The sequence below is a fragment of the Gorilla gorilla genome, chromosome 9, assembly GCF_029281585.2.
Source record: "Gorilla gorilla gorilla isolate KB3781 chromosome 9, NHGRI_mGorGor1-v2.1_pri, whole genome shotgun sequence".
Classification (NCBI taxonomy): Eukaryota; Metazoa; Chordata; class Mammalia; order Primates; family Hominidae; genus Gorilla; species Gorilla gorilla.
In genome coordinates this window covers 80,159,760-80,173,654 of record NC_073233.2, presented here as the reverse complement: position 1 = coordinate 80,173,654, position 13,895 = coordinate 80,159,760, and the positions used below count along the sequence as shown (strand labels likewise).

Sequence of the window (13,895 nt, the reverse complement as noted above, 5' to 3'; positions counted from 1 at the left end):
AAAGCTAAACTTAACAAGGTAGGAAAAAGAAAAAATAAATTAAAAAATTCTTTGAAAGCACCAATAATATAGATAAAACCTCCTGAGCCTGATAAAAGGGGAAAGGAGCCAAAAAAATAACAAAATTAGGCATGAGAAATTAGACATAACCATATATATTGAGGAATTGAGAATAATAATAGAACTCTATGGCAACAAATTTGAAATCAGAGCAAATGGATAATTTCCCAGCAAACACTGATCCTAGACATAGTTTGAATAGGCCAGTTGGTTACCCAAGAAGAAACTGGAAAGGTGGTTAAAATTTTATCCTTTTTCAGCACCATAGGATGGCGAAAAATAAATAAAATTTTATCCTTGTAAAAGATTGATGGCCAGGCATGGTGGTGGCCCACACCTGTAATCCTAGCACTTTGGAAGGCCAAGGCAGGCAGATCACTTGAGCCCCGGAGTTTGAGACCAGCCTGGGCAACATGGCAAGACCCCACCTCTACTAAAAATACCAAAATTAGCCAGGCATGATGGTGCTTGCCGGTAGTCAACAGCTACTTGGGAGGCTGAGGTGGGGAAGATTGTTTAAGCCCAGGAGGCAGAGGTTGCAGTGAGCCAAGACTGTGCCACTGCACTCCAGCCTGGGTGACAGAGCGAGACCATGTCCCAAAAATAAAAAATTGTGTTTTTAATTAAACTTTTTAATTGAAAAATATATGGGAAATTGTACACATCACAAGTATGCAGCTCAGTGAATGACTGCAAAGTAAACACACTCCTATAGCCATCACTCAACCCCCAAAATAGATGAGTTTTAACTATTATTGTACTCAAACCTGATAAAATGCCAGAAAGAATGCTATAGCCTAATCTCACCTATGGCCATAGATGCAAAAATCCCAAATAAAATCAAGTTGAATTGCACACTCTGATTACATAAGGTTTATTTTAGCAATGCAAGGCTCAGTGTCAGGAAACTTATTAATTTATTACATCAAGAACTTAAATGTTACTTAAATGTCTAGAGAGTGCTAGTGTTGTTAAATTTTCTCATTTTGATAAATATACTGTGATTACAGAAGAGAACGTCCTTGTTTTCAGAAAATGTAAGTATTTAGAGGTTAAAGCTAAACCTCTAATTTGGTTTGCCAGTATTTCAGAAAACTACACACACACGCACACACGGAATGATAAAGCAAAAAGTAAGGTGTTGGCAAGGCATGGTGGCTCACACCTGTAATTCCAACACTTCGGGAGGCCCAGGCAGGTGGATCACCTAGGTCTGGAGTTCGAGACCAGCCTGGACAACATGGTGAAACCCCTCTTTACTAAAAGTACAAAAATTAGCCGGACATAGTGGCACATGCCGGTAATTCCAGCTATTTGGGAGGCTGAGGCACAAGAATCCGTTGAACCTGGAGGCAGAGGTTGTAGTGAGCCTACATCACACCACTGCACTCCAGCCTGGATGACAGAGTGAGACTGTCTCAAAAACAAACAAAAAAAAGATGTTAACATTTGGGAAATCTGAGGGAAGGATGTACATGAATTCTTTGTATTGTTTTTGCAACTTTTAAGTATAAAGTTATTTCAGGCCAGGCATGGTAGTGCATGGCCTGTATACCCAGCTACTCGAGGCTGAGGTGGAAGATTCCTTGAGTCTAGGAGTATGAGGTTACAGTGAGCTATGATCATGCCACTGCACTCCAGGCTGGGTGGCAGAGTGACACCCTATCTCTTAAAAAAAAAAAAAAAAAAAAAAAACAACAAAACAGGTGCAGTAGCTCACACCTGTAATCTCAACAGAACACTGAGGGGTCAAGGCAGGTGGACTGCTTGAGCCCAGGAGTTCAAGACCAGCCTGAGCAACATGGTGAAACCCCATCTCTGCAAAAAATTAGCTGGGTGTGGTGGCATCCACCTGTGGTCTCAGCTACTTGGGAGGCTGAGGTGGGAATATCACTGGAGCTCAGGAGGTGGAGGTTGCTGTGAGATGAGATCGTGCCACTGCACTCCAGCCTATCTCCAAAAAAAAAAAAAAGGCTATAGTAGAAGCCTATTAGCATGGATAAGTGTCTGAATAAAAGATAACTGTACAAAAATCAATTGTTTTTTCTGTATTCTAGCAATAATCAACTAGAAACAGTATCAAAAGAAAAACATTCCATTTACAATTGCAACAAATAGGTATATATATATTTGCTCATCTACACATAACCTATTTCTGGAAGGAAGCAGAACTGGGCAATTCAGGGACAGCAATGGAAGGGGAACATTGCTATGTTATTTTAAATACCTTTTAGTAAGTTTTGAACCATATTAATGTGTTACCTGTTCAAAATTATACTTAATAAATTTAACAAGAAAACCATATTGAAGGGCATAAAAATAAGACCTGACAAGTGAAAAAACATCAAGTTTTAGAAAGGATGATTTAATAATACTAAAATATACATTTCTTAATATATAACTTAATGTAAACCTAATAAATAATTTAATACAAATCTAACTGACAGCACTTTTAATTAAATAATGTTAAGGTCATACTGCACTACTATGTCCAGAGGCGATGCTACATGGAGCTACTGTTTTCTGGGTCTAGCCTCTCAGGAAATAGTCATTACTACTTTTGCAATCCCATCTTGACAGTATGCAAAAGTTAGGGAAAATGTAAATTTATCATTAACACACACCTTAAATACAATTATGAGAGAAAGGAAAGAGAAGGGTTACTGTCTGTGGCTGGAGTATAGTAGCTGTGTATGAGTGTGGAGAAGAGAGGAAATTGGTGGAAAATGAAGCTAGAGAGGCAAGTTTCCTGATTTCAAAGTGCCCCGAATGCCTTGCTAAGGGAATGAAATGACCAGATTTGTGTTTTAAAAGACCCTCTGTTTGCATTGTGTAGAATGATTTGGGATGACTTCTGACCAATATACAACAGAGAGTAATTTCAGGCAAACTCTCTTCCACCTCAAACAGAAATATTTAATATATGTAATAAGACAAGAAAGTTTAATACACAACTAGACTTGAAACCAAGAATGGGAAATCCCAGCCATGTGCAGTGGCTCATGCCTGTAATCCCAGCACTTTGGGAGGCCAAGGCAGGCAGATCACCTGAGGTCAGGAGTTCAAGATCAGCCTGGCCAACATGGTGAAACCTTACCTCTACTAAAAATACAAAAATTAGCTCGGTGTGGTGGCATGTGCCTATAATCCCACCTACTGGGGAGACTGAGGCAGGAGAATTGCTTGAACCAGGAGGCAGAGGTTGCAGTGAGCCGAGATCACACCACTGCACTCCAGCCTGGGTGACAAAACGAGACTCTGCCTCAAAAAAAAAAAAAAAAAATCTTAAAATGTTCAGACATGGAGAGAAGACTAAAAACCATAAAGCAAGAAAGGACAGTAAGAAAAAATAGTAGGTATATTTGAAAAAGAGGCTTCATTCTGAGTGATTTTCTCAGATTAATTTTCGTGTTTTATGCATTTCTACAATTTTTTCTAGTGTTGTGGTCCTAATTGACTTAGATATTAGATACTAGGAGTAATAAGGACTCATATTCTTAAAGGAGGAAGATTTGGGTCATCCACTGGACAACAAACCATAGTGGTCTAAGGCAGTGACACAGGACAAGGGGAATATGGAATGGTCAGGGAGGGCAGTCACCAGTGTGACCCTCCAGAGTCATGATCAGTTGCAGAGATAAGGAATATAGCCTCAACCACAATCCTGAAACCATTAGCCCACCATCCTCTTAAGAGTCTTCAAGTCTAATACCATCCCTCACAGATTCGTTATAGTAATCCCAAGAAGTCTGACCCTAACCTCAGTGGTCATCTACCACCACATCATCACATACTGCTTCCCTCTCCAGCCTTTCCACTGTGTCCTCCAGCACTTCCTTTCTAAAATCGGTAGATTCTTTTCTATATGCACCTTGTCTTTGGAATATTTGCTTCACTTCTTCACCTTAACTGTCCCCTAAAAACACAGCTTACTCTGGCTGTCCCCTAAGACTGCTTACCTGTAGCCCTCTTAGGCAGAGGCTGCTTTCATTGTTAGACCCAGAAGTGAGCCTCCACTCCTCCTCCTCAATTAGTTCTCATCCTTCCTCTCAGCTCTTTTGAATTCATCAGTTCGACTATACCAGCCTTTCTCTAATTGTCCTGCCTACTGATCTCCCAATCACTGTGTCACAGGGAAGATTTTAGTACCTGTGTCACTTTCTCTCTTCCCCAGCACATGCCATCATTCTTGGTGGCTTCAACCTTCCATGAATGACCTATCTAAAGCCCTGCTCTCCTCACATTTAGTGGTCTTTTTTCTGCCCCTGCCCACCTAAATCACCTATGTTATGGTCACAGTCTAAATTTCATCACAAGTAATTAAACTTCCTCCAAAGCCCCTATCCCTCTCTAGCCAATTATCTTTCATCTTCCAGTTCACTTATATGAACTGGAGTATATTCTGTGTGTAATTCTGTGACCTTATTGATACTTCTAGTCCATTAACCCCAGCCTTCTTATTGCCCATCTGATCCCTCTTTCTCCAAGTCCACTTAAATCTCAGGGCCCATCATTATAATCTCTCTCTTCCAAATATTCTCAGAATCTTCAGACTTAACCCAACAACAGTATAGATCTTCCCAAACCTGTATTTTCAAAAAAAACTTCACACTACGTAATGCCACCTATCCCTTGCACAGAGCAATTTACTCTTACAAAGATAAACATAGCAAAGTCTCATCAGTTGCTACAACTTGTTCCATATTAAGGATCTCTGTGTGATGAGCATTCTTCCTCTGGTTCTATCATAACCCTATTTAGATATATTCTAACCTGTGGGCAAAATTGAGAAGTTAACCAACACAATCTACATAAAATACTAGGGCAAAGTGGGGAAAAGGAAGGAAGAGAAAAAAGTATGGCAGATTAAGCACTATATAGTGTGCTCCCCACCTTAGACACCCCCCCACACACACACACACAAAGAGTAAAATAATTTTTTAAAAGGTAAATACCCAGAGGATTCTGGGAAGATGCCAGAGTAGGAAGCATCAGGAATCTGTCTCCCCACCCAGACAATTACAGTGGCAGAATTTGTCTGATGTAACTATTTTGGAGCTCTGGAGTCTACTGGAGTTCTGCAACTTCCCAGGGAAGGCTTAGATGATAAATTGTGGTTAATTTTGTTCAATTTCAACTCTTAGCACAGTAACAACTACCCATCCCCCACCTCCCAGCCCCATGGCAGGCAGCTGTGCACGTGTTCCTAGAACAGCTGGAATGCAGCTTCCAGGAGCCAGGAGGGGCAAAAGGACCCTGTCTTTCAAATACTTAGGATCTGTGCTCTGATTGCTACTTCTGATCACAGGCATAAAGAAAAAGAGGCAGAGACCATTATTCTTATACCTCCTCCCATTGTAGCAAGCCCCTCTGGCTGAAGTGCTGTCTAGGATTAATGTGCTTGCACTCTTCCCTCCCTCTTCATTTTTCTCTTTTACTTCCTGTTGGTAGCCAGACATTTAAGACTAGGATATTCAAAAGCAATTGCATATACTGGGAAATTTAGAAAGTAATCATAATGTCTTAGAGAAGATGCAGAGTTAGTAATTTTTGTATTTTTAGTAGAGATGGGGTTTCACCATGTTGGCCAGGCTGGGCTCAAACCCATGACCTCAGGTGATCCACCTGCCTCAACTTCCCAAAGTGTTGGGATTGCAGGCATGAACCACCACTCCCAGCCAACTTTAAATGTAAATGGGTTAAACTCTCCAATCAAAAGGCAAAGATTGTCAGAATTGATTTTAATAACATAATCCAACAATATGCTGTCTACAAGAGACTCACTTTAGCTCCAAAGAGACAAATAGATTGAAAGTAAAAGGATGGAAAAAACATATTCCACGCAAATAGTAACCAAAAGAGAGCAGGAATGCTTATACCAACATCAGACAATATACACTTCAATTTTTTAAAGACATTTTTAAAAAATTTACAAGAGAAAAGAACATTATATTATTATTTTTTAAGACGAGGTCTCTGTGGCCTAGGCTGGAGTGCAGTGGCATGATCACAGCTCACTGCCATCTCAACCACCTGGGCTTAAGCGATCCTCCCACTTCAGCCTCCCAAGTAGCTAGGACCACAAACATGTACCACCATGCCCAGCAAATATTTTTAATTATTTGTAGAGATGAGGTATCACTATGTTGCCCAGGCTGGTCTCAAATTCCTGGGCTCCAGCTATCCTCTTTCCTTGGCCTCCTACACTGCTGGGATTACAGGCATGAGCCATGGGGCCCAGCCAAGAATATTATAAATACAAGGTTTAATACAGGAATAAGATACAACAATTATGAAAATTTATATACCTAAAAAGACCATCAAAATACATGAAACAAAAACTGGCAGAACTAAAGGGAGAAATAGAAAGTTCTACAATAATAGTTGGAGTCTTCAATACCCTACTCTCAGTATTAGAAGAACCAGAAAGAAGTAAGGAAATAAAGGATTTAAACACCACAATAAACCAACTAGATATAATGGGCATATACAGAACACTGTGCTCAACAACAGCATATACATTCTTCTCAAGTGTACACAGGACATTTTTCAGGATAGACCATATGTTAGGCCACAAAATGCCTCAACAGAATTTATTTATTTATTACTGTTATCACAACAAATTTTATTCAGAAACTCATCTTTGTGGTTTGTTGTTGTTGTTTTAAAAAAAATTCCCCTTATGATCTGGTTTGGCCAATCAACCACAACACTTTCTAGCAGACATATGGTAGAAATGGCATGGCTCAGAATTGCCCAGATCTTTCATGATCTCTCAACCGCCTCCTGTCACGCTCCCACCTGCCGCCGCCTCCACCACCGCCACCGCCATGGTCTCTAGACCGAGAATTATGCTCCCGGGATTGGGATCTTGATCTATGCTTCTTGAGATGGCAAACCCATACAGCTCCCGCCGCAGCTCTCTGGAAATGGTCTTCAAATGCGTGAAGTTGCAGAAGCCGCCTCGTGTGCATTCTCCCATCTCATACTGACTGCAGCAGGCTTCTCTGAAGTCGGTCACAGGCGACAGACAGCTCGGCGTGGATTGGCTGTCTGTTAAACCAACGGTTATACAAGTCAATCACGGCCTTTTCCGCATCTTCCTCACGGCGAAAGGACGTACACATTGTACATGTTCCCCACCAGGTGGTCTCCCTGGTTGTCACAGACATTCATCTCTTCAACTTCCCCATACTTCTCCTCCATTTCTGTAAAAACTCTCAAAAGGCCTGGCACGGTGGCTCACGCCTGTAATCCCAGCACTTTGGGAGGCCGAGGCGGGCAGATCACGAGGTCAGGAGATCGAGACCATCCTGGCTAACACGGTGAAACCCCGTCTCTACTAAAAATACAAAAAATTAGCCGGGTGTGGTGGCGGGCGCCTGTAGTCCCAGCTACTCGGGAGGCTGAGGCAGGAGAACGGCGTGAACCCAGGAGGCGGAGCTTGTAGTGAGCCGAGATTGCGCCACTGCACTCCAGCCTGGGCAACAAAGTGAAACTCCATCTCAAAAAACAACAACAACAGCAACTCCTCAAAAAATTCATCATAGTGTTCCTGCATCTCAACATCGCTCATGGCACAGCGCAAACCATCAGCAGACAGGGAAGAGTTTTGAGGGTTACCGTAAATGTTCAAGAGGGCAATGGTCTGGCTAAACGTCGGTTTATTGTGCAACCGAGAGCACCTGTCTCCATGACAACATGCTCCAATTCTGAAATAAAACAGCTGACTTTGTCTTTCCCAGTGCCGAAGATGGAAGCCAGATACTCCGCCATTTCCCACCCGCCACCCGCCATCACCACCGCCGACACTGCTGCCAATGCAGCCATAGAATTTAAAACATAGATATCAAAGCATTTTCTCTGACAGAGCAAGATAAATTAGAAATCAGTAACAGTAGTAAAATGGCAAAAATTCATAAAATTATGAAAATCAAACAATGAATTGAAGAAATCACAAGAGACATTAGAAAATACTTACAGATACATGATAATGACCTGTAACTTTATGCACCACATCAAAACTTATGGAATGCAGTGAAAGCAGTGCTAAGGAGGAAATTTATAGCTATAAATGCTTACATTAAAAAAAAAGATCTCAAACAACAATCTGCAATTTAAGGAACAAGGAAAACAAAAACAAACTAAACTCAAAGCCAACAGAAGAAAGGACATAATAAAGATGAGAAGAGAAATAACATGAGAACAGGAAAACAACAGAGAAAATCAATGAAACTAGAAATCGATTCTTTAAAAAGATCAATAAATTGACAAACCTTTAGGGGGACTAAGCAAAAGAGGGAGAAGAGTCAAATTACTAAGATCAGAAATGAAAGCAAGGGCATTACTAGTGACTCTACAGAAATAAAAAGGATTATAAGAGAGTGCTATGAACGATTACATGCCAACAAATTGGATAACCTGGATGAAACTGATAAATTTTTACAAACACAAAACCTATCACAGCTAAATCACAAAGAAATAGAAAATCTGAATAAACCTATAACTAGCAAGGAGATTGAATGAGTAATAAAAAGTCTCCTGAGAAATGAAAGCTCTGGAACTGATGCACTGCTGAATTCTACCCAACATTTAAAGAACTAACACCAATCCTTCTCAAACTTTAAAAAAAAAAAAAAAAAAAAAAGGGAGATAACACTTTCTAACTCATTCTATGAGGCCCTGATACCAAAGCCAGACAAAGACACTACAAGAAAAGAAAACTACAAGCCAATATCCTTTATGAGCACTGATGCAAAAATACTCAACAAAACACTAGCAAACCACATTTAGCAGTATATTAAAAGGATTATACACCATGACCAAGTAGGATCTATTCCTGGAATGCAAGGATGATTCAACAAACAAGAATTTATCAATGTTTCCATAGCAATCTACAGAGTCAATGCAATCTCTATCAAAATCCCAATGATGCTTTTAGCAGAAATAGGAAAACCCATCCTAAAATTCATATGGAACTTCAAGGGACCCTGAATCATCTTAAAAAAGAACAAAGCTGGAAGACTCATACTTCCTGACTGGAAAACTTATTACAAGCTGTAGTAATCAAATAGTATGATACTGGCATAAAGACAGACATATAAACCAATTGAATAGAATACACAGCCTAGAAGTAAATGCTTGCATATATGAACAAATGATTTTTTATATGGGTGCCAAGATTATTCAATGGGGAAAAAAACAGTCTTTTAACAATCGGTGCTGGGAAATATGGATATCCACATGCAAAAGGATAAATTTGGACCCTTATCTAACCATATACAAAAATCAACTCAAAATGGATCAAAGACCTAAATGTCAGACCTAAAAGTATAAAATTCTAAAAGAGAATATAGGGCTAATCTTTACAACTGTGAATTTGACAGTGATTTCTTGGAAATGACACCAAAGGCACAGGCAACAAAAAATAAATAAATTGGGGCTCATAAAAATTTTAAAAATCTGTGCAATGAAAGATACTACCTAGAGAGTAAAAAGGCAACCCACAGAATTGGAGAAAATATTTGCAAATTACACATATGATAACAGATTAATATCCACACTATATAGAGAACTCATAAATCTCAACAGTGAAAAAACAAAACAACATGATTTAAAAATGGAGCCAGGCATGGTGGCTCATGCCTGTAATCCCAACACTTTGGGAGGCTGAGGTGGGTGGATCACCTGAGGTCAGGAATTGGAGACCAGCCTGACCAATATGGTGAAACCCCGTCTCTAATAAAAATACAAAAAAATTAGCTGGGCGTGGTGGCGTGCGCCTGTAGTTCCAACAGCTCAGGAGGCCTGGACAGGAGAATTGCTTGAACCTGGGAGGCGGAGATTGTGGTGAGCCAAGATCGCGCCACTGCACTCCAGCCTGGGCAACAGAGCGGAACTCTGTCTCAAAAAAAAAAAAAAAAAAAAAAAGGCAAAAAGGTGGGCGCAATGGTTCATGCCTGTAAGCCCAGCACTTTGAGAGGTGGAGGTAATCAGATTGCTTGGGACCAGGAGTTTTGAGACCAGGTTGGACAATATAGCAAAACCTCACCTCCACCAAAAATACAAAAAAATTAGCTGGGCGTGGTGGGGCATGCCTGTGGTCCCAGCTCCTTGAGAGGTTGTGGTGGAAGGATTGCTTGAGCCCAGGAGGTGGAGGTTGCAGTGAACAGAGATCATGCCACCACACTCTCTCCCGGTTGACAGAGTAAGACCCTGTATCAATTTTTTCAATAAAAAATAATTTAAAATGGGCAAAGGATTTGAATAAATATTTTTCCAAAGAATATATACAAATGGCCAATAAGCACAAAAACACATACTCAACATCAGTAATCATTAGGGAAATGTGAATCAAAACTACAGTGAGACACCACCTCAGACCATTAGGATGGTTGCAATTTTTAAAAATCAGAAAATAACAAGTGTTGATGAGGGTTTGGAGAAGTTGGAACCCTTTTCCACTGTTGGCGGGAATGTAAAATGACACAGCCACTGTCGAAAACAATATGGAGGTTCTTAAAACAATTACATATGTAATTATCATATAATCCAGCAATTTCACTTCTGGGTATATAACCAAAAGAATTGAAAGCAGAGTCCCAAAGAGATATTGTATACCCATATTCCATAGAGCAGCGTTATTCACAATAGCTAAAACATGGAAGCAACACAAGTATCCATCAACAGATGAACAGATAAGCAAAATGTAGTATATACATACAATAGAATATTATTCAGTCATAAAAAAGAAGGAAATTCTAACATATGCTACAATATGGATGAACCTTAAGGACATTATGCAAAGTGAAATAAGCCAGTCACAAAAAGACAAAGTTGGCCAGGCATAGTGGCTCACATCTGTAATCCCAGCACTTTGGGAGGCTAAGGTGAAAGCATTGCTGGGGCTCAGAAGTTCAAGATCAGCCTGGGCAATATAGCAAGACCCCTTCTCTACAAAAACATGAAAAAAATTAGCTGGGTATGGCAGCACTTGCCTGTGATGCCAGCTACCGGGGAGGCTGAGGTAGAAGGGTCACTTAAGCCTGGGAGGTTGAAGTTGCAGCGAGCCATGATCACACCACTGCACTCCAGCTCATGCAACAGAGTGAAACTCTGCCTCACACACACACACACACACATACAAATTAACAAAAAAGACAAATATTGTATGATTCTACTTATATGAAGTACACAGAATTATTAAGATCACAGAGACAGAAGGTAGAATGGTGGTTTCCAGAGTCTGTGGAGAGGAAGGAATAGGAAGCTACTGTTTCATGGGTATAGAATTTCCGTTTTGCAAGATGAAAAGAATTATGAAGATGGACGGTGGTGACGGTTGCACAAAATAGGAAGTGTATTTATTTATTTTTGGAGACGGAGTTTCGCTCTTGTTGCCCAGGCTGGAGTGCAATGGCGCGATCTCAGCTCACCACAACCTCCGCCTCCCAGGTTCAAGCAATTCTCCTGCCTCAGCCTCCCTAGTAGCTGGGATTACAGGCATGTGCCACTACGCCTGGCTAATTTTGTATTTTCAGCAGAGGCGGGGTTTCTCCATGTTGGTCAGGCTGGTCTCGAACTCCCGACCTCAGGTGATCCGCCCGCCTCGGCCTCCCAAAGTGCTGGGATTACAGGCATGAGCCACCGTGCCCGGCCTTGAAGTGTATTTAATACTGCTGTACTATACATGTATAAATGGTTACAATGGCAAATTTTACATTATGTATATTTTTTCACAATTTTTAAGTGTGGAAAAAAAGTAATTACCCATGAGGACAAAAAGAATAGAAAGAGTCAAGAGATGAGGAAAATTAATCAATTTTGAAACATAAAAAAATTGATAAAGTTGTACCAACCCAGCCTCCACCCTAACCATAAGGTAATGCTAGAGGAATTCAAAGCTGATAGCAGGCCGGGTGCAGTGGCTCACGCCTGTAATCCCAGCACTTTGGGAGGCCGAGGCAGGTTCATCACGAGGTCAGGAGATCGAGACCATCCTGGCTAACATGGTGAAACCCCGTGTCTACTAAAAATACAAAAAATTAGCCAGGTGTGGTGGCGGGTGCCTATAGTCCCAGCTACTCCGGAGGCTGAGGCAGGAGAATGGTGTGAACCCAGGAGGTGGAGCTTGCAGTGAGCCGAGATCACGCCACTGCACTCCAGAGCCTGGGCAACAGAGAAAAAAAAAAAAAATCTGATAGTACACTGAAGGTAACCATAGTAACAATAAAACCTAAACCCAGATCAAATTTGGACTAAATTACCTCAATTACCCACACAAACAGCCTATGAAAAGGAGAGGCATGCTCATTTCTAGGCATAAATACTATTTATTACAGTCTCTTCTGTTCTACACATGATGTCCAACATTCAATGAAAAAATTATGAAACATAATGTGGAAAGAATAGTAAATGATGTTGGGACAACTGAATATCCACACACAAAAAAATAAACTGGACCCCTACCCCACACCATACACAAAAATTAACTTACACTGGATCAAAGACCTAAGCACAAGAGTTAAAACAATGATAAAACTTAGAAGAAGATATAGTTGTAATCTCTTCAAAAAAAGATGTACAAAAGGCCAATGAGTACATGAAAAGATACTCAATATCATCAATATCATTAGTCATTAGAGAAATACAAATCAAAATGACGCAATACTACTCTCACCCACTAGGATGACTATAAGGTAAAACAAAAACAAAGTAATGAAATAACTGTTGGCAAGGATGTAGAAAAATGTGAACCCTCATTTATTGCTGGTAGGAATGTAAAATGATGCCACCACTTTGGAAAAGAGTCTACCGGTCACTGAAAAGCTTAAACAGAGTTTCTATATGACCCAACAATTCTACTCCTAGGTTATACCTAAGAGACATGCAGATGTTCAAACAAAAAGTTCTGCATGTTTTTTCTTTTTTCTTTTGCTATTCACAATAGCCCAAAGATAGAAACAACCCTAATATATGCATCAACTGATGAATGGATAAACAAAATGTGGTGTATCCATATCATTAATATTATTCAGCCATAGAAAGGGTGAAGTACTGATACATGCTACCACATGGATGAACCTTGAAAACATTATACTAAGTAAAATAAGCCAGACATAAAAGGCCACATATTGTATTATTTCCTATATATGAAATGTCCAGAATATGCATATATAGAGCGACAAAAAGTAGATGAGTGGTTGCCAGGATGGGGAAAGGGAGGAATGGAGTAATTGCTTAACTGGTGTAGGATTTTCTTTCGGGTGATGAAATGTTCTGGAACCCGATAGTGGTGATAGTTGCATAACATGGTCAGTATACTAAATGCCTTTGAATTATAAACTTTAAAATGGTCAAAATTGTGACGTTTTATATTTTGTATGTTTTACCACAGTTTTTTTTTTAGGATTAGGCAATGGTTTCTTAGATATGACACTAAAACCAAACAACAAGAAAAAATAAATGCAACTTCATCCAAATTGAAAAGTTTTGGCTGGGCCTGCTGGCTCACGCCTGTAATCCCAGCACTTTGGGAGGCTGAGGTGGGCAGATCACCTTAGGCCAGGAGTTTGAGACCAGCCTGGCCAACATGGTGAAACCCTGTCTCTACTAAATACAAAAAAAAAAAAAAAAAAAAAAGCTGGGAGTGGTGGCGTGTACCTGTAATCCCAGCTACTTGGGAGGCTGAGACAGGAGAATCGCTTGTACCCAGGAGACAGAGATTGCAGTGAGCCAAGATTGTGCCATTGCACTCCAGCCTGGGCAAGAGCGAAACTCCATCTCAAAAAAAAAGAAAAAGAAAAAGAAAGTGAAAAGACAACCTATAGAATGGG

The 13,895-nt window shown here is 40.3% G+C and overlaps 1 pseudogene; it reads right to left on the bottom strand.

Annotated features, from left to right (window-relative positions):
• Window positions 1–6,743: 6,743 nt before the first annotated feature.
• Window positions 6,744–7,836, bottom strand: LOC101124661 (splicing factor U2AF 35 kDa subunit-like; annotated as a pseudogene).
• Window positions 7,837–13,895: the final 6,059 nt, after the last annotated feature.